A 21,508-nucleotide genomic window follows, 5' to 3' on the forward strand; every position below is an offset into this window, starting at 1 on the left:
TCACATGGAGACTTTTTGTCACTATTGTGATGCGATTTCTCAAACCGGTGTAACTCAAGACCAAATTCGATGGGTCTTATTTCCTTTTTCTCTAATTGGCACCGCAAAACAATGGTTGAAGGGCCTTGATAAGGCTACTCTCGGAATTGATTCTTGGAAGAAATTGGCTCTAGCTTTCTACAAAAAGTTCTATCCACCGGAAAAGACTAACATGCTAAGAGCTCAAATTACAGGCTTTAAGCAAAGAGATGAATAATCCTTGTATGAAGCTTGGGAGCGATTCAAAGGAATTTGTCGCTCATGTCCTCATCATGGACTTAGCGAGTGGTTCTTGGTACAACAATTTTGGAACGGTCTTTATGAAGACTCGAGAAACATTCTCAACATGGGATCAAATGGAATGTTCACCGAAGTTGACGACAATCAAACTTGGAACAAGATTGAGGAAATGGCGGTCCATAATTCACAATATAGTAGACCTCGCAAGGGTACTAGAGGAGGAAAGCATGAAGTGGACTCTATTACTCAATTGGGTACTCAACATAGTGCTCACATTGATACCATCAATTTGAAGTTCGAAAAAGCTATGGCTAAACTTGAAGAAGCCTCAAAATTACCAAAGCAACATGTTAATGCCATGACGGTATCTTCATCAATCCCAAGTGGGATATGTGAGAATTGTGGAATTTTGGGACATGACCAAAGTGAATGTAGGGGAACAAATGAACAAGTGAATGCTTTTCTAGCAAACAAGAGTGGTACCCCTTATTTAAACTATTACAATGAAAACACCAAATTCCACCCAAATCTCTCATACAAAAGCCAAAATGTTCAAAACCCTCAACCAACATACACCCCACCTCCCATGAGAAACCAAAATCAAAGACCCTTTTACAACCAAAACCAAGGTTACCAAAATCAAATTCCATACAATCAACAAAATGACCAAGGTTTTGATGTTCAAAAAGCGGTCCTCCAAATGCAAAAGAATCAACAAGAGTTTTTCACTCAAATGCAAAAGGATAGTCAAGCAAAGGAAATCACCATCAACAACATCCTAGCCCACACCAAAATGGTGGAAACCCAATTGACTCAACTAGCATCTTCAAGCTCACAAAGACAAAAGGGGCAATTATCACCTCAAAGTAATCCCCCTAGACATGAAACGGTTAGTGCCATTCACTTGAGAAGTGGTACGAGGTATGAAGCACCGAAGAAGCAAGTTGAGGATGAAGTTGTGGAAGCAAGTGACAAAGAAGAAGTTGTGCAAAACTCCAAGGATGGAGAACCATCAAAAGAAGAAGTTTCAAAGAAAAATGAAGACAAGGCCAAGGAGAAGGAACCCATTGTGATTAGACTTCCTTTTCCAAGTCGTCAAGCCAAGCCCAATTTTGATGACCAACTTGGAAAATTAATGGAGATTGTGAAGAATTTGGAAGTCTCGATCCCTTTCACGGAATTAATCAATCACGTACCGGCCTATGCAAACTATATGAAAGACATCCTTAGGAAAAAGAAGTCGATCCGCAAGCTTGAGACTATCGCCTTCACTAAGGTGAGTAGTGCAATACTTCAAGGGAGTTCACCTCCAAAACTTAAAGATCCGGGAAGCTTCTCAATACCGTGTACCATTGGCGACACCACGATCAACAAAGCCTTATGTGATCTAGGGGCTATTGTGAGTGTTATGCCGTACTCGGTGAGTAAAAGGTTAGGGATGGGAGAGCTTAAATGCACCAATATCACACTCCAAATGGCCGGTAGATCGACGAAGACACCATTAAGGATATGGGAAGATGTTCCCGTAAGAGTTGGGAAATTTTTCATCCCGGTGGACTTTGTCATTGTTGACATGGAAGAAGACTCCAATATTCCAATCATTATAGGTAGACCTTTCTTGCACACCGTGGGTGCGGTGATAGATGTGAAGCATGGAGAGCTCACTCTAGAAGTGGGAGATGAAAGCATAACTTTCAATCTTGACATGACCATGAGAGCTCCCCGTTTGCATGAACCATGTTTTATGGTTGATCATTATAGCCGGAAGGATGATAGGAAGAAGTCGGAACTCCAATGGAAGAAGAAAGTCGATGATGCTCCATCAAAAGAGCAAGGAAATTATAACAAAGAGAGCTTGAAAAGCTCACCAAAGTCAAGAAATGAAGAAGATGGCCTCATTGGCCAAGACAAGAAAGTGGGAGAGTTGTCTCTATCAACTCAAGAGATCTTTAGTGACCAAGTAGATGAAGTTTGTGGTCTTTGGGACGATGAGTTTGAAGGGATTTTCAATCCCTACATTGTTAATGCTATCGATCAAGACCAACATGAAGGACAACAAGTGCAAAGATCTATTGAGGATCTTTATCATGACAATGAACAAGCTTTTGACTACTTCTTCAAGGTGTTGAGTAACATCAACAACAACTTGGACATGCCCCCATGACATCTCACTAAGGATGAGAGTTTGGTGGAGTCCTCTCCAAACCACCATTTGTAAATATTTCTAACTCCCTAACTAGCATTTTAATTCTTACATTGCATTTTTGTCTTTTTTGGATTTTTATGCCTTCATCAAGATATTTATCATTTTTGAGAGAAGTGAGGGAGGGACTAATGATTTTATTGATGTGTAGTGCTTTAACTTAGTGTGGGGATAGCAATTGCCTAGGCTATCCATGACTTCGTAGTGCCCCTACAATGAAGAACACGGGATTTGAAGAATGAAAATGACACGGGATATGCAAGTGCACGGAAGGAACTGAATCCGGGTAGACCAGGTGAAATCCGAGCGTCCCTATGGGTAATCCGCTCGTCTTATGGGAATCCGAGCATCTATGGGAGAATCCGTCCGTCCAAATGAGCTGCAAAATCAAAAATTTTGGTCTGTTAGAGAATCCGAGCGTCCCAGCTGAGAAGACGCTCGTCTGAAAGAATGCGCTCGTCCTTGTAAGAAGACGCTCGTCTTTTTGCCAGTGCAGATTAAGAAAATTCGCAGTAACAGAATCCGCTCGTCTCTGAGGGAATCCGCTCGTCCTGAATTGCAGAAATCCGCTCGTCTTCTCTAAAAGACGCTCGTCTTTAGGCGAGATTTCCTGAAGCCAAATTAAGCAGAATCCAAGCGTCCCGGCAGGAATCCGCTCGTCTTCCCCCTGCAGTTTTGAAATTTTGGTGTTTTAAATACCCCTTCCCACATTCATTCATTCATTCAAACATTGAAACACTACCCATAAACCCCAAAACCCCAAAACTCTCATCCTCTCCATCACCAAAAACAAAATTTCCTCAACCAAATCCAACAAAATCAAATCCAAACTTCCTTACAACAACAATTAATCACTCCTTTTCCAACAATAATCAATCCAAGCACCAAAATCTTCAACCTTTGAGTCGATTTTTGAAATACAAAGGCAAATCCTTTCATCTTAAAATCGATTTGGGTATATTTGGAAATTGAAGATTTTCAATCTTTCCTTGGTATAATCATCAATGGCAAGAACAAAAGGAGCAACAAAGGCACTCAAGGCAAAGGCACTCTAAAAAAGACAACAATGCCTTCAAGCAAAGAAAGCTTCAATGGCTATGGTGGTTGCTAGTGCAAACTTGGAAGTTCAACAACAACAAGATCCTCCCTTGGAAGCAACAACATCAACAACTCCGGAAATTGCTCAATTATCAAACTATCCGGAGGTAATTTTTATTTCTAACTCCCATAGGGATACATTTGCCAAGTATGCTAAGAAAGCCATTCTACCCACCAAATTCATATGTGAAAATGCCTTGAACAAATTGGGTGTCCTTGAACAAACAAAAGCCTTCTTCGAAGCCATGGGGTTGGGAAAATTGTTTACTACAAGAGAATTAACATACCCCTCCCTTACGTTGGAATTCTTAAGTTCATTGAAAGTGACTAAGGTGGAGACTAGAACATATATCGAGTTTCGTCGTGCCAATGTGAATAGGCGCATCACCTTTGATGTTTTCAGTAAAGCATTAGGTCTTAGTGATACACCTTATTATCACAAGATGCCCGAAAAATATGACCCCGCTCCTCTTTGGGACGCAATTTCCGGGAAGAAATTTGAGAGCTTTCATGCTTGTCGCGCTCTATTAGTCCACCATCCGGGCATTAGAGTGTGGCACAAGGTCATCGGGAATACTATAATTGCAAGAAAAGACACTAATCACTTTACAAAGCTCGATTGTGTTCTACTTAAGTCGGCCTTAAATGTTGGAAGGGAATTCACTAAGCCTTACAATGCTCTAAGGCTTTTGGTGGAAAGATGGCTCAATGTTGATTGTGGTAAGGAAGGCACCACTTTTATCGTAAATGGAGGTCTAGTTACTCTCTTGGCCAAGCACTTTGACGCAAATTTCAACAAGTATAACACCTATGTGGCGATCAAAGGGGGTCATCTCATTGACATGGATGCCATGATTAACAAGTACAAGTGGGTCAAGCATAAATCTCTTGACACCAACTATGGGTAGCTCACCAATGATCCTTGATCTTTCACTTTGCCTTCCAAGATATGCCGCTTGAGTGCTCATCGAACAAACTACCTACTTCCACTTTCCAAAGGCGTCGAATACATCATCTGTCAACAAAGGGGCGAAATTGAAGAGCCCTCCTCCTCCATTGTCACACCACCCTATCTGTTCAAATATCAATAGTTCAAACCCAAAGATGTTGAAGTGGGCAATGACTATATGACTCTACTTATGCAAGAGATGCATAAACAAGCTTACAATGATCGAGTAGATGCATACTTGGCCCAATATCCACCCCTCCTTCATTTACCTAGGCAAGGACTACTTGATCCTTCATGTCCTTTGCCTAGTTGGGCGGATAGGGAAGTGGTGATGAGTCCGCTTCTATGGAGGAAAATGATGACAATGATGATATGGTGGAGGACTAGCAAGCTTTGGAGGCTCCTATCCTCTTGAGGTTTGTCTACTTCTTTCTTTGTTTTATTTATTTTTATCTTGATCATAGTTGGAGAGTCCTAGCAACATGAGGACTAACACCTCGGCCCCATTGAGGTGTTCTTTTATTGTTCTCGTTTGAAAAATCCAAAATGACAACATTTAGTTTCATGCATTGCATCTTGTGTGCATGAACTACCCCATAATTCAAGACATTAGAAATAATGTCTATCTCGGTTTGGGGAAGTACATGCATACGCAACGGGAGGTAATCTAAATTACGCTCTTCTTCATAAACAAAAACCTATGGATCATGTAGTATAGATTAGTATAGCTTGCATTTAGTATAGAATTCATGCATCATACTTGCATAATTTCCTATGATTTTGGCCATTGAGGACAATGCCCATATTAGTGTGGGGATGGGAAATTCTAACTTAACTTTTATTCAAAAATTTCGAAAAAATTGAAAAAAAATTGAAAAATTTGAAAATCCAAAAACAAGTTCATTTCCTTTCTAGTGTAGACTTTTATATATTGTTGTATATATTGTGTTTGTTCTATCCTTGTTCACATTGATCGACTACGCGACATCCGAGATATGAGGATATTGAAGACCGCATGGTATGATCTTTCCAATCTCCTTTTTCCTCTCTATGTTAATCACTATGTGGCTTTATTTTGATTGATGCGGTATAAACAATGTGAATTTAGGACTTGCATTTAGATTATATGGCATTTTAGTTGGTAGAATCATTTGCATTAGGATGTATATATGTTAGTTGCATCATGGCATGTAGTTTGCATGCTAGAAAACTTTTGCGAAACTGTCTACTTGAGAAGATTGACAAGTGTATATAGGCCCTAGTAGATGCTTTTTCTTCTTAAGACTTTGCTTGTTAGAATACTTGTAAAACACCCTAGGATGTGTCATACTAGTATGCTTTGACCCGTGGATTAAGGCCTAGTCAAGAGTACCTTGTGGTCTGATAACTCCTTGGCTACCGTTTATTCCAAGGTGACCCTTGAAACCATGCATCCATCATCCATGTTCTACCACATTTTTATCATCAAAGGGAATGGGCACAGAAAGAAATTGATTTGAGTTCAATGAAATGAAAAGTGAAAGAAAGTTTGCAAAATGCATCAAATGAAAAGAGGAGCAAAAATAGACTCTTAAAGCTTCAAATATAAGGCACCCTCACTACATATGGAGTGACTTTGAAAATGTTCAAAAAGAAAATGCAAAAAGTTGAAAAGTTGTCAAGTATGGAAATGCCAAAAATTAAAAGAAATGGCAAAAGAAAGTGTTCTCAAATGTTATGTACCACAAGAAATTGAGGGGAAAAACAACAACAAAAGCAAACTCCCAAATGAAACTCAAATTCTATCGATCCCTTTATCCATCGTATCCATTTTTGTGCATGGTAGAGAGGGGACGACCCTTCATCTTGTCTAGGCAAGAGGGGGAATTCCGCGATCCTCCAGTGTTTCTAACACCATAGGGAGTCCACTCTTGACAAAGCATTTAACGATTGAAGGCAAAGGTACCCTAGCTTGACACAACTTGGAGGTGATTTATTGGTATCCTTCTAGGCTTAGTAGTTTGAAGAAATTGTATCTATGAAGGAGTGTGTACCCTTGAATTGCTTCCCCTTTAGATAATTTCCGCCACTTAGATGAGGAAAGTGGCTATTCTTTCGTAGATGCATCCATTACTTGATTTTATGAGCTTTAATGTTTGGATGTGTCGTCATTTTGGCAAGACCCACCTTGCCTTGTAAGAAGGCATCCTACCTTATGGTTGTCTTGTTGTGAGTTGAAGGGGCGGAGTGAGACCCGCTAATTGTCTCATATCGGCTATGCTATTAGGTTAGTTTAAATAACGGTCCTAGTCTTTGTCGCCTCTTTACTTCGGACGAGCAAAGGTTCGGTTTGGAGATATTTGATGTGACCGTAATTTGAGCATATTTAATCCCCGAATTAGCCTTGTTCCCATGCTTTTTAGTGCATATTTAGGTCATTTATTGTCTTTAGTCCTTTGTTTTGCATATTCTTTGAGGTTTTGATCCCTTGGTAGGAATGGAGTACAAACCTTGCATTTTCATGGCAAAATAGAGCTAAATTGATTGAATTCAATGACCAAGCATCAAAGAGAAGACAAGACTAGAAGGCCTTTGTACATACTATAGTAGATGGGCAATGATGAGAAAAGATCCTTGCATCCCCGAGGAAATCCTCAAGGATTTTATGAAGAGAAAGGAAGAAAAGAAGAAAGGAAGAAGCTGACAGAGAATCCGAGCGGATTGCCCACAATCCGCCCGTCCAGCACCTGCAATCCGAGCGTCTTCCTCAGCAGGACGCCCGTCCAGAACCACCACAATCCGCGCGTCCACTCAACGAATCCGCTCGTCTAAAACACCCACAATTCGCCCGTCCCGTGCCCTGGACGCTCGGATTGTGTGACAGCTAAATCCGTCTTCTACTTGTTCAATGAAGGATGCGCATATTTTTCAAAGACCGGCGAAAAGGAGACCGGAGTCTCTCTTGAGACCGGCGATTCCTCAAGGACTTAATCGTCATTTAAGCCCTTAGTAAACCCTAATTTATGTACGTAATCCCCACTATAAATACCCCATTAGTCTAATTAGGTTATCATGTTCTTTTTAGCAATTTTTAGTGTAGTTTATATCAATTAAATCTCTCTTTAATCTTGTAATCAACTTTTAATCAAGCTTTAATACAAATATCATTTCCTTAATCTCTCTTTTGTTCATCTTTCGTTTTGGGTAATTGAAGATTATTTGGGTTATTATTGGGAGATTGACAACCTTCCAATCAATCATCAAGTATTTCTATTATTCTTTGCTTTAATATTGGAATCATTAGTAGGTATAATTCTCTTAATCCCTTTTTAATTATTTTTAATTATCTTCATTTATGCATCATGTTTTACTTTGTTGGTATGATTGACAACCTTGCTAGCATGTTCAACATGATAATGAGTGAGTAGTTTCCTTAGCTAGGGTTAATGGGTAATTAGGGAAAACCAACATGGGGGATGATTCATGCTTAAATTAATATGTTTTCATAGTTTATTTGCTTGCTTATTGTGATCTCAACTTATGCACATGTTATGTTTGATGAAATGCGAGCCTATGAATCCTTGCATTTTTTACCCATCACCTATCTTTTCAATGAGACTTGTAAGACATAAACCAACTCGAGTCTCATTAGACCATGCATATAGTTTAGTAGGGAAGATTAAGTCGACTTGTAGGTGTTGTACAATCTAATCGATTCGGCTGCGGGACCCAAACTTTCCTAGGATTGTAAGATATAAACCAACTCGATCCATCACAACAATAATTGCTTGCCTATAATTTGAGAATATGTTTGTATTATCAATTCCCATGAATCCCCTATGACCCCCTGAGACCCTAGTGCCTTTTATCAATTGTTTACATCCCTTTTTTAATCATCTTGCTTGTTTACTTTTATTGCTATTTAGTTTAGTGATCTTCTACTTCAAACCCCAAATTGTGACAACCCTAGACACCACTAGTTGCAATTGAAAATCTCATCTCAATTCCCGTCCCTTGGGATCCGACCTTTACTTGCCTCTTTACTAATTGTAGAGTTGTTTGCGGAGTTATAAATTGTGTTTTGGTCTAGGTGCTCCTAACGACAAGTACTGAAAACTAAACCTCCAAGTGAGTCCGACCACATAGCATCGAAACTTGTATAATTCGCATGACTATGCGCAACAATATAGCCACAGTTGAGACTGAACAACGATATATGGCACCCACAACAAGAAATATTATGACAATGACCAATGACATGATGATGCAAACAAGTTTTTGAACAAAATGAAGCTGTAACAGTGCTACTCGATCGAGTTCGTAAGGCACTCGATCGAGCTGGACTTACTCGATCGAGTTCATCTGTTACTCGATCGAGTAAACTGAGATAAGAATACTCCTCAGATGTCACCCCTACAGTTACTCGATCGAGTGAGGGGCACTTAATCGAGTAGCCACAAGTCAAAATCCTCTATGACGCCACTTCAAGTCTAAAGCATTGTATATACGCGAGTCGGGAATGCTTTCCCGACCCAAAATCCTGCATAAAAAATCTACAAAGTATCTAAAATACGGCCTTATGGCCGGAGTACAAACCCAAGTCAAACAAAAGTACCAAAAAAAAACAAATACTATCAACTATAAATCCATGAAACGATATAAAAACAAAAGGAGTATCATCACTCCATAGCCTGGTCATCTATCACCTCGTCTCTACCATCACCTCCCGACGTGCCTGCTCCAGCTGCATCCTGACCTGCGACCCCAACAACGCCAGCATCGGCTCCCACCCGCCATGGTGCCAAGCAACCATAGGGTAACTCACAAGCTCTCCCCAGGTAGACCGCTCCACACCAAAAGAGTGGAAAACTCCACTGTCATCCCCAGCGCCTCTCCACCACACCAGCTGTGCTGCCTCGATCCCGATCCCCTGAAGGTATGCCATCTCATGGAGGTTCCAGAGTGTCAAGGTAGCCGATACCCTCTCTGTGAGCTCACTCACTCTCATATCAGGGCCGAAGAAGGAAGGGTAGCTGGAAAACTGGGGCTGTGAAGGCACAGGCTGCTCTGGCTAGGTCTCCGCCATCGTCTCTCTCACCCGACGTGGTCCTCTCCCCGCCCTGGGCTGCCTATCCTCAGGTCTCTAATCCCCCTTCGTTGGCTCGGGCATCACCTCAAAGATATCCGGGTCAATGAGGTAAAGCTGCCTCCGAGGAGCCTCATCATCATCATCATCAGAATCAGTAGCCACGACTGCCGCCGGTAAAGGCTCGGTCACGAGAAGGTGCTCGGGAGCAGGTATCTGCATCCAACTCATTCCCCACATCCTCCATGCTAACCCACCACCCTCCAAAGTCCTCAACCACTTGGTGTCACGAAAGTACTCTCAGTCCAAGGTAGGCACCGCCGGGGTCAAGGGTGTATAGGCCGAGGAGGCCTCAAAGGTGGTCAGCCTTTCTGCCAACCGAGTGGCAATGGCACCATAACTCAGAAAACGAGTGTCAGAAGTGGCCATCAAGGCTAAGCTGGCACACACTATGTCCGGGGCACTGAATGTGACCTTTTGAGCTCGTGTGGAGTTAAGGTACGCCGCAAGCAACATCACCTCGTGTGAGTTGAGCCTACTCACATCTTTCCGCTCATAAAGCAAACAGGTCAAAGCACGGAGAAAGATCTTTAAGGTGACATGTTGAACATCATTAATCAACATGTTGTTTGATGTGACAATAATTTAAGCACATTTAGTCCCCGAATTAGCCTTGTTCCCATGTTTTTTAGTGCATATTTGGGTCATTTATTGTCTTTAGTCCTTTGTTTTGCATATTCTTTGAGGTTTTGTGTCCTTGGTAGGAAAGGAGTGTAAACCTTGCATTTTCATGGCAAAATGAAGCTAAATTGATTGAATTCAATGACCAAGCATCAAGGAGAGAAAAGATTAGAAGGCCTTTGTACATACTATAGTAGATGGGCAATGATGAGAAAAGATCCTTGCATCCCCGAGGAAATCCTCAAGGATTCTATGAAGAAAAAGGAAGAAAAGAAGAAGGAATGAAGTTGTAAGACAATCCGAGCGGATTGCCCTGAATCCGCCCGTCCAAGGCCTACAATCGGAGCGTCTTCCTCAGCTGGACGCTCGACCAAAACCTCCACAATCTGCCCGTCTTCCCCCTCTGGACGCCCGTCCAGAAACACCCAAATCCGCCCGTCCCGTGCTTAAGACGCCCGGATTCCCTTACAGCTATTTCGTCTTCTACAAACTTCAAGGAAGGATGCGCATCTTTTCTATGACCGGCGAAAAAGAGACCGGAGTCTCCCTAGAGACCGGCGATTCCTCAAGGACTTAATCGTAATTTAAGCCCTTAGTAAACCCTAATTTATGTAACTAATCCCCACTATAAATACCCCATTAGTCTAATTAGAAGAGCATGTTCTTCATAGCAATCTTTAGTGTAGTTAATATCAATCAAATCTCTCTTTAATCTTGTAATCAACATTTAATTAAGTTTTAATACAAGTTTTATTTCCTTAATCTCTCTCTTGTTTATCCTTTATTTTTGGGTAATTGAAGATTATTTGGGTTATTATTGGGAGATTGACAACCTTCCAATCAAGCATCAAGTACTTCTATTATTTTTTGCTTTATTATTGGAATCATTAGTAGGTATAATTCTCTTAATCTCTTTTTAATTATTGTTAATCATTTTCATTTATTCATCATGTTTCACCTTATTGGTATGATTGACAACCTTGCTAGCATGTTCAACATGATAATGAGTGAGTAGTTTCCTTAGCTAGGGTTAATGGGTAATTAGGGGAAACCAACATGGTGATTCATGCTTAAATTAATATGTTTTCATAGTTTATTTGCTTGATTGTTGTGATCTCAACTTATGCACATGTTTTGTTTGATGAAATGCGAGCCTTTGAATCCTTGTATTTTTTACCCATCACCTATCTTTTCAATGAGACTTGTAAGACATAAACAAACTCGAGTCTCATTAGACCATGCATATAGTTGAGTAGGGAAGATTAAGTCGACTTGTAGGTGTTGTACAATCTAATCGATTCGGCTCCGGGACCTAAACTTTCCTAGGATTGTAAGACATAAACCAACTCGATCCATCACAACAATAATTGCTTGCTTATAATTTGAGAATATGTTTGTATGATAAATTCCCATGAATCCCCTATGACCCCATGACACCCTAGTGCTTTTTATCAATTGTTTACATCGCATTTAATTCATCTTGCTTGTTTATTTTTATTGCTATTTAGTTTAGTGATCTTCTACTTCAAACCCCAATTGTGACACCCTTAGACACCACTAGTTGCAATATAAAATCTCATCTCAATTCCCGTCCCTTGGGATCCGACCTTTACTTGCCTCTTTACTAATTGTAGAGTTGTTTGTGAAGTTATAAATTTTGTTTTGGTCTAGGTGCTCCTAACGACAAGTACTGAAAACTAAACCCCTCACGAGGGATCACGACCAAAAATGGCGCCATTGCCGGGGACGGTGTTAACTTGATTTAGATTTTCTTGTATTGTTTTTAGTTGTGTCTTTCTTTGCCTTGGGGAAGTAAAACTGTAACACCCCTGATTTTCGGCTAAATTAAAACTAACTTTTAAATATAAAACTGGCCGAAATACAGAGATATTATAATTAATATACAAAGTTTTTCTTACAAAATGTCTCTTAAAACCAAATATACAAAATGAACTAAAACTTTTACAAACACTTTAAATAAAATCTTGTGTTGAAATAAAATCCTTTTTGAACAGCAGCGGAAGATCTGAAAGCAAAACCAGAAGACAGAAAGGAACTACCCCCATGACGAGTAGCCCCGAAGGGAGAAAACACGTCAGCCGGAAACCTGAGTAACAGATAATACCTCAATATATACAGAATAGTTTTTGGTCATGGCGTGGAAACACAGACATGTAAAAATAAAAAGAAATATGGAGAATAATAAAAACACTCCCCATAAACTAATCTCAAACTCAAACTTACTCCATAATATAATAGACACTCTCATCCTAATAATTAACTCAATCTCAACTCATTACTCCATGTCACTCATTACTCCGTCTCACACATTACTCAGTCTCATAATATAGTAATCAAATATCGTATTCTCATAGTCGAACCTAAGACCAAGACAAGGGGTGAGTGAACTGGCGGATAAAAACCGCGAAACAATATTTCCATCTCAATATCGATTTCAAACAATATAACTAACTCAATAACCATGGTCACACTAGACCGTAACACAAAACTTGGCACAACGGCCCCAATAACTCAATACCAGTAATCAATATTCATCTCAATTTCAATATCGATATTGTCAAAGATTCAAAGAATCGTGCTCAACACTTAGAGTATAAACCCCAAGCTACTCACCCACGAGTTAAAGGCAAAGGAAAAGACAATAAAAATACAATACAAAATAATCACGCTGCTCAATCAAGCATGATAAAATTATTGCTCTCAATACACCCACAAAACCAATAACAATGCCAATACGCTTACAAAACTCATAACCATACCAGTCAACTGCAGATTCACAATTTCACCAAGTATCCGACCACTAATTAACATATTCCACTAGTCAAATATTGATTTCTATTGTCATCATCAATCTGATTATTCTACTAGTCTGCTCGTCTAACACTCCAACATTAACCCAACATGTTTACATGCTACCCATCTCACAATTCTAGCAAAATAAAATATAGTAGTCACAAATAATACTAGCAAACATTATAAACCACCAACTACAATTAGATTTATCACATCAACACATAATAGCAAAAATATACATACAACCCCAAGCAAAAATAAGAATAATAGGATCGGTAGAATCATGTTACCTTCACTCTCGAAACGAATCCGACTATTTTGTTAAGGAAGTCAGACCATAACGTTGACTCGTGAATTACTAAACAACGCGAAAGTGATGATGGTGGTGTGCAAAGTCCACCCCATACAAGTGGCATAGTTGATGAAGGCCACAGAGGACAAAAATAACAATAAGAGTTGGCTATTTTGTATACAATATTAATGACGTCAAGGCATGACAAATTCCTGAGTGTTTCAAGTAGAGTCGAGCGTTAGGATCGGAGGCAAGGACAATTATTTGAGTGTTTGATATATAAAGAACGAAAGAAAAAGGCAGGGAAGAACGAGGGAGTTGAAAAACAATTGTAGGGTTTTATTTTGTGCAATATGGAAATTAGGACTTCAGACGAGAAATAAGGAAAAGAATGAAAAGCTTAGATGGCCCATATGAACAAAATTCTCATATAAATTTAAGACACCCGTTATAAAAAAAACAAACACTTAAATTTAAATTAATAATATATAAAATATCAACTTAATTATTAAAGTGTCGGAAATAATTTGGATAGTACAATCTTCCCCTCTAATAAGGAATTTCGTCCCCGAAATTTGTATTTAGAAATATAAAACCAGTTTCAAAATTCGAGTGGTATTACAAAAACTCCTCAAGGTTTGTTCTAATTATTTTCGAGTTGTTTGATATTTTGCATGTCTAGAAGATCACAAGGTAACTTGTTACCCTTTGATCACGAAATTGAAAGGACTTTGACAACCAATAGAAGACTTGCTAGGAGAACTTTGAGAGGTATTGGTGAGGTTGTAGATAATCAACCAAATACTATTGAGTTCATCAACCCTTTTGCAAGAGAAGGTGAGGAGAACCCAACACAAAATCCAACATTAAATCAACCCACAATGCCTAAATTTTCATCACATTCCGTACCAACCAAGGAGAACCTACCCAATGGTACTCCCACACCACAACATCTAACCGGAAATTTCATTGCCAAATCCGCATTTATCCAATTAGTCGAAAGAAGCCAATTTGGGGGGATGCCTAGTGAAGACCCTCATTCTCATAGGGAGACTTTTTGTGACTATTGTGATGCGATATCTCAAACCGGTGTAACTCAAGACCAAATACGATGGGTCTTATTTCCTTTTTCTCTAATAGGCACCGCGAAACAATGGTTGAAAGGCCTTGATAAGGCTAATCTCGGAATTGATTCTTGGATGAAGTTGGCTCTAGCTTTCTACAAAAAGTTCTATCCACCGGAAAAGACTAACATGCTAAGAGCTCAAATTACGGGCTTTAAGCAAAGAGATGAAGAGTCCTTGTATGATGCTTGGGAGCGATTCAAAGGAATTTGTCGCTCATGTCCTCACCATGGACTTAGCGAGTGGTTCTTGGTACAACAATTTTGGAACGGTCTTTATGAAGACTCAAGAAACATTCTCAACATGGGATCAAATGGAATGTTCATCGAAGTTGATGACAATCAAACTTGGAACAAAATTGAGGAAATGGCGGTCCATAACTCACAATATCGTAGACCTCGCAAGGCTACTAGAGGAGGAAAGCATGAAGTGGACTCCATTACTCAATTGGGTGCTCAACTTAGTGCTCACATTGATACCATCAATTTGAAGTTTGAAAAAGCTATGGCTAGACTTGAAGAAGCCTCAAAATCACCAAAGCATCATGTTAATGCCATGACGGTATCTCATCAATCCCAAGTGGGATATGTGAGAATTGTGGAACTTTGGGACATGACGAAAGTTAATGTAGGGGAACAAATGAACAAGTGAATGGTTTTCAAGCATACAAGAGTGGTACCCCTTATTCAAACTATTACAATGAAAACACCAAATTTCATCCAAATCTCTCATACAAAAGCCAAAATGTTCAAAACCCTCAACCAACATACACCCCACCTCCCATGAGAAACCAAAATCAAAGACCCTTTTACAACCAAAACCAAGGTTACCAAAATCAAACTCCATACAATCAACAAAATGACCAAGGTTTTTATGTTCAAAAAGCGGTCCTCCAAATGCAAAAGAATCAACAAGAGTTTTTCACCCAAATGCAAAAGGATAGTCAAGCAAAGGAAATCACCATCAACAACATCCTAGCTCACACCAAAATGTTGGAAACCTAATTGACTCAACTAGCATCTTCAAGCTCACAAAGACAAAAGGGGCAATTACCACCTCAAAGTAATCCCCCAAGACATAAAACAGTTAGTGTTATTCACTTGAGGAGTGGTACAAGGTATAAAGCACCGGAGAAGCAAGTTGAGGATGAAGTTGTGGAAGCTAGTGACAAAGAAGAAGTTGTGCAAAACTCCAAGGATGGAGAACCATCAAAAGAAGAAATTTCAAAGAAAAATGAAGACAAGGTCAAGGAGAAGGAGCCCATTGTGATTAGACTTCCTTTTCCGAGTCGTCAAGCCAAGAAAAAATTTGATGACCAACTTGGAAAATTTATGGAAATTGTGAAGAATTTGGAAGTCTCAATTCCTTTCACGGAATTAATCAATCATGTGCCGACCTATGCAAAATACATGAAAGACATTCTCACAAAGAAGAAGTCGATCCGGAAGCTTGAGACTATCGCCTTCACTAAGGTGAGTAGTGCAATACTTCAAGGGAGTTCACCTCCAAAACTTAAAGATTCGGGAAGCTTCTCAATACCGTGTACCATTGGTGACACCACGATCAACAAAGCCTTATGTGATCTAGGGGCTAGTGTGAGTGTTATGCCGTACTCGGTGAGTAAAAGGTTAGGGATGGGAGAGCTTAAATGCACCAATATCACACTCCAAATGGCCGATAGACCGATGAAGACACCATTAGGGATATGGGAAGATGTTCCCGTAAGAGTTGGGAAATTTTTCATCCCGGTGGACTTTGTCATTGTTGATATGGAAGAAGACTCCAACATCCCAATCATTCTAGGAAGACCTTTCTTGCACACCGCGGGTGCGGTAATTGATGTGAAGCATGGAGAGCTCACTCTAGAAGTGGGAGATGAGAGCATAACTTTCAATCTTGACAAGACCATGAGAGCTCCCCATTTACATGAACCATGTTTTATGGTTGATCATTATAGCCGGAAGGATGATAGGAAGAAGTCGGAATTCCAATGGAAGAAGAAAATTGATGATGCTTCATTCAAAGAGCAAGTGAATTGTAACAAAGAGAGCTTGAAAAGCTCACCAAAGTCAAGCAATGAAGAGGATGGCCTCATTGGCCAAGACAAGAAAGTGGGAGAGTTGTCTCTATCAACTCAAGAGATCTTTAGTGATCAAGTAGATGATGTTTGTGGTCTTTGGGACGATGATTTTGAAGGGATTTTCAATCCCTATATTGGTAATGCTATCGATAAAGACCAACATGAAGGACAACAAGGGCAAAGGTCTATTGAGGATCTTTATCATGATAATGAACAAGTTTTTGACTACTTTTTCAAGATGTTGAGCAACATCAACAACACCTTGGACATGCCCCCATGACATCTCACTAAGGATGAGAGTTTGGTGGAGTCCTCTCCAAACCACCATTTGTAAATATTTCTAACTCCCTAACTCGCATTTTAATTCTTGCATTGCATTTTTGTTATTTTTGGAGTTTTATGCTTTGATCAAGGTAATTATCATTTTTGAGAGAAGTGAGGGAGGGACTAATGATTTAATTGATGTGTAGTGCTTTAGCTTAGTGTAGGGATAGAAATTGCCTAGGCTATTCATGCCTTAGTAGTGTCCCTACAATGAAGAACACATGATTTGAAGAATGAAAAATGACAAGGGATATGCAAGTGCACGGATGGAACTGAATCCGAGTAGACCAGGGAGAATCCGAGCGTCCTTAAGGGGAATCCGCTCGTCTTTAGGTAATCCGAGCGTCTTTGGCAGAATCCGCCCGTCCATTTTAACTGAAAAATTTAAAATTTGGGACTGTCGAAGAATCCGAGCGTCCCAGCAGAGAAGACGCTCGTCTTGAAGAATCCGCTCGTCTTTGCAGAAAGACGCCCGTCTTTTTGCCAGTGCAAAATAAGAAAGCTTGCTGTATCAGAATCCGCCCGTCTTCAGAGGAATCCGCTCGTCCAGCATTCGAAGAATCCGAGCGGATTGTCTGAAAGACGCCGGTCTTTAGGCGAGAATCCTGAACCCAGAATAGGCAGAATCCGAGCGTCCCGAAGGAAAAACGCCCGTCTTCCCCTACAGTTTCAAAATTTTCGGGTGTTTTAAATACCCCTCCCACATTCATTTCTTCATTCATTCATTAAAAACACTACCCATAAACCCCAAAAACCCCAAAACCCCAAAACCCTCATCCTCTCCATCACCAAAACAAGATTTCCTCAACCAAATTCAACAAAATCAAATCCAAACTTCCTTACAACAACAATTAATCACCCCTCTTCCAACAATAATCAATCCAAGCACCAAAATCTTCAACCTTTGAGTCGATTTTTGAATTACAAAGGCAAAGCCTTTCATCTTAAAATCGATTTGGGTATAATTGGAAATTGAAGGTTTTCACTCTTTTCTTGGTATAATCATCAATGTCAAGAACAAAAGGGTCAACCATCCGGGCATTAGAGTGTAGCACAAGGTCATCGGGAATACTATCATTGCAAGAAAAGACACTAACAACTTTACCAAGCTCGATTTTATTCTACTTGAGTCGGCCTTAAATATTGGAATGGAATTCACCAAGCCTTACAATTCTCTAAGGCTTTTGGTGGAAAGATGGCTCAATGTTGATTGTGGAAAGCAAGGCACCGCTTTTATTGTAAATGGAGGTCTAGTCACTCTTTTGGCTAAGTACTTTGATCCGAATTTCAACAAGGATAGCAAGTATGTGGCAAAAAAAGGGGGTCATCTCATTGACATGGATGCCATGATTAACAAGTACAAGTGGGTTACGCATAATCCTCTTGACACCAAATATGGGTGGCTCACCAATGATGCTAGATCTTTTACTTTGCCTTCCAAGATATGCCATTTGAGTGTCCATCGGACGAACTACCTTCTTCTCCTCTCAAAGGAAGCCGAATACATCATCCGTCAACAAAGGGGTGAAATTGAAATGCCCTCCTCCTCCATTGTCACACCACCCTATCCATTCAAATATCAAGAGTTCAAACCCGAAGGTGTTGAAGCGGGCAATGACTACATGACTCTACTTATGCAAGAGATGCACAAACAAACTTATAAGGATCGGGAATATGCATACTTAGCCCAATATCCACTCCCCCTTCATTTAGCTAGGCAAGGACTACTTGATCCTTCATGTCCTTTGCCTAGTTGGGCGGATAGGGAAGTCTTCTTTCCAAGTGCATCTAGGGGTGAGATACCGGGTGACGATGAGGTTGTCGGTGATGAGGTTGTTGATCAAGGCATTGATGAAGAGGCTAATGAAGAAGAAGAAGATCATGAAGGAAGTGAGCAAGGAAGTGAAGAGGGAAGTGGTGATGAGTCCACTTCTATTGAGGAAGATGATGACAATGATGATATGGTGGAAGACTAGCATGCTTTGAAGGCTCCTACCCTCTTGAGGTTTGTCTACTTATTTCTTTGTTTTATTTATTTTATCTTGATCATAGTTGGAGAGTCCTAGCAACATAGAGGACTAACACCTTGGCCCCATTGAGGTGTTCTTATCTTATTGTTCCCACTTTTGAAAATCCAAAATGACAAATTTAGTTTCATGCATTGCATATTGTGTGCATGAACTACCCCCAACTTTAGGACATTAGAAATAATGTCTATCTTGGTTTGGGGAAGTACATGCATACGCAACGGGAGGTAATCTAAATTACGCTCTCCGTCATAAACAAAAACCCATGCATCATGTAGTGTAGATTAATATAGCTTGCATTTAGTGTAGAATTCATGCATCGTGTTTGCATAATTTCCCATCATTTTGGCCATTGAGTACAATGCCCATATTAGTGTGGGAATGGGGAATTCTAACTTAACTTTTATTCAAAAATCCAAAAAAATCAAAAAAATTCGAAAAACCATAAAAATTTGAAAAATTTGAAAATCCAAAAACAAGTTCATTTCCTTTGTAGTGTAGTCATGTATATATTGTTGTATATATTGTATTTGTTCTATCCTTGTTCACATTGAATGACTAGGCCACATCCGAGACATGAGGATCATGAAGACCGCATGGTATGATCTTTCCAATCTCCTTTTTCCTCTTTATGTTAATGACTATGTGGCTTTATTTTGATTGATGCGGTATAACAATGTGAATCTAGGACTTGCATTTAGTTTATATGTCATATTAGTTGGTAGAATCATTTGCATTAGGATGTTTATATGTTAGTTCCATCATGGCATATAGTTGCATGTTAGAAAAATTTTGCGAAACCGTCTACTTGGGAAGCTTGACAAGTCTATATAGGCCCTAGCAGATGCTTTTTCTTCTGAAGACTTTGCTTGTTAGAATGCTTGTAAAACACCCTAGGATGTGTCATGCTAGTATCCTTTGACCCATGGATTAAGGCCTAGTCAAGAGTACCTTGTGGTCTGATAACTCCTTGGCTACCATTTATTCCAAGGTGACCCTTGAAACCATGCATCCATCATCCATGTTCTACCACATTTTTGTCATCAAAGGGAATGGGGAGAAAAAGAAATTAATTTGAGTTCAATGAAATGAAAAGTGAAAGAAAGTTTTCAAAATGCATCAAATGAAAAGAGGAGCAAAAATAGACTCCTAAAGCTTCAAATATAAGGCACCCTCACTACATATGGGGTGACTTTGAAAATATTCAAAAAGAAATGCAAAGAAAAGTTGAAAAGTTGTCAAGTACTGAAAAGCCAAAAATAAAAAGAAATGGCAAAAAAAAGTGTTCTCAAATGTTATATGCCACAAGAAATTGGGGGGTAAAACAAAAACAAAGCAAGCTCCCAAGTGAAACTCAAATTCTATCGATCCCTTTATCCATCGTATCCATTTTTTTGCATGGTAGAGAGGGGACGACCCTTCTTCTTGTCTAGGCAAGAGGGGGAATTCCGCGATCCTCATGTGTTTCTAACACCATAGGGAGTCTATTCTTGACAAAAGCATTTAACGATTGAGGACAAAGGTACCCTAGCTTGACACAACTTGGAGGTGATTTATTGGTATCCTTCTAGGCTTAGTATTTTGAAGAAATTGCATCTATGAAGGAGTGTGTACCCTTGAATTGCTTCCCTTGTAGATAATTTCCGCCACTTAGATGAGGAAAGTGGCTATTCTTTTGTAGATGCATCCATTACTTTATTTTATGTGCTTAATGATTGGATGTGTCGCCCTTTTGGCAAGACCCACCTTGCCTTGCAAGAAGGCATCCTACCACATGGTTGTCTTGTTGTGAGTTGAAGGGGCGGAGTGAGACCCGCTAATTGTCTCATATCGGCTATGTTATTAGGTTAGTTTAAATAATGGCCCTCGTCTTTGTCACCTCTTTACTCGGGACGAGCAAAGATTCGGTTTGGGGATATTTGATCTGACCATAATTTAAGCACATTTAGTCCCCGAATTAGCCTTGTTCCCATGCTTTTTAGTGCATATTTGGATCATTTATTGTCTTTAGTCCTTTGTTTTGCATATTCTTTGAGGTTTTGTGTCCTTGGTAGGAAAGGAGTGCAAACCTTGTATTTTCATGGCAAAATGAAGCTAAATTGATTGAATTCAATGACCAAGCATCAAGGAGAGACAAGATTAGACGGCCTTTTTACATACTATAGTAGATGGGTAATGATGAGAAAAGATCCTTGCATCCCCGAGGAAATCCTCAAGGATTCTATGAAGAAAAAGGAAGAAAAGAAGAAGGAATGAAGATGTAAGACAATCCGAGCGGATTGCCCTGAATCCGCCCGTCCAAGGCCTACAATCCGAGCGTCTTCCTTAGATGGACGCTCAGCCAAAACCTCCACAATTCGCCCGTCTTCCCCCTCTGGACGCCCGTCCAGAAACACCCAAATCCGCCCGTCCCGTGCTTAAGACGCCCGGATTCCCTTACAGCTATTTCGTTTTCTACAAACTTCAAGGAAGGATGCGCATATTTTTCTAAGACCGGCGAAAAAGAGACCGGAGTCTCCCTAGAGACCGGCGATTCCTCAAGGACTTAATCGTCATTTAAGCCCTTAGTAAA

At 39.9% G+C, this 21,508-nt stretch overlaps 2 non-coding genes across 2 annotated transcripts; both read right to left on the reverse strand.

Annotated features, from left to right (window-relative positions):
• Positions 1-211: 211 nt before the first annotated feature.
• On the reverse strand, positions 212-318 carry LOC141637086 (small nucleolar RNA R71). The gene has a single exon (XR_012541648.1). It is a non-coding gene; the product is annotated as a small nucleolar RNA R71 (small nucleolar RNA).
• Positions 319-14,634: 14,316 nt separating this feature from the next.
• On the reverse strand, positions 14,635-14,741 carry LOC141634783 (small nucleolar RNA R71). Its single transcript, XR_012539505.1, has one exon. It is a non-coding gene; the product is annotated as a small nucleolar RNA R71 (small nucleolar RNA).
• Between the last annotated feature and the right edge of the window lie 6,767 nt (positions 14,742-21,508).

The sequence above is a fragment of the Silene latifolia genome, chromosome Y (assembly GCF_048544455.1).
Source record: "Silene latifolia isolate original U9 population chromosome Y, ASM4854445v1, whole genome shotgun sequence".
Taxonomy (NCBI): domain Eukaryota; kingdom Viridiplantae; phylum Streptophyta; class Magnoliopsida; order Caryophyllales; family Caryophyllaceae; genus Silene; species Silene latifolia.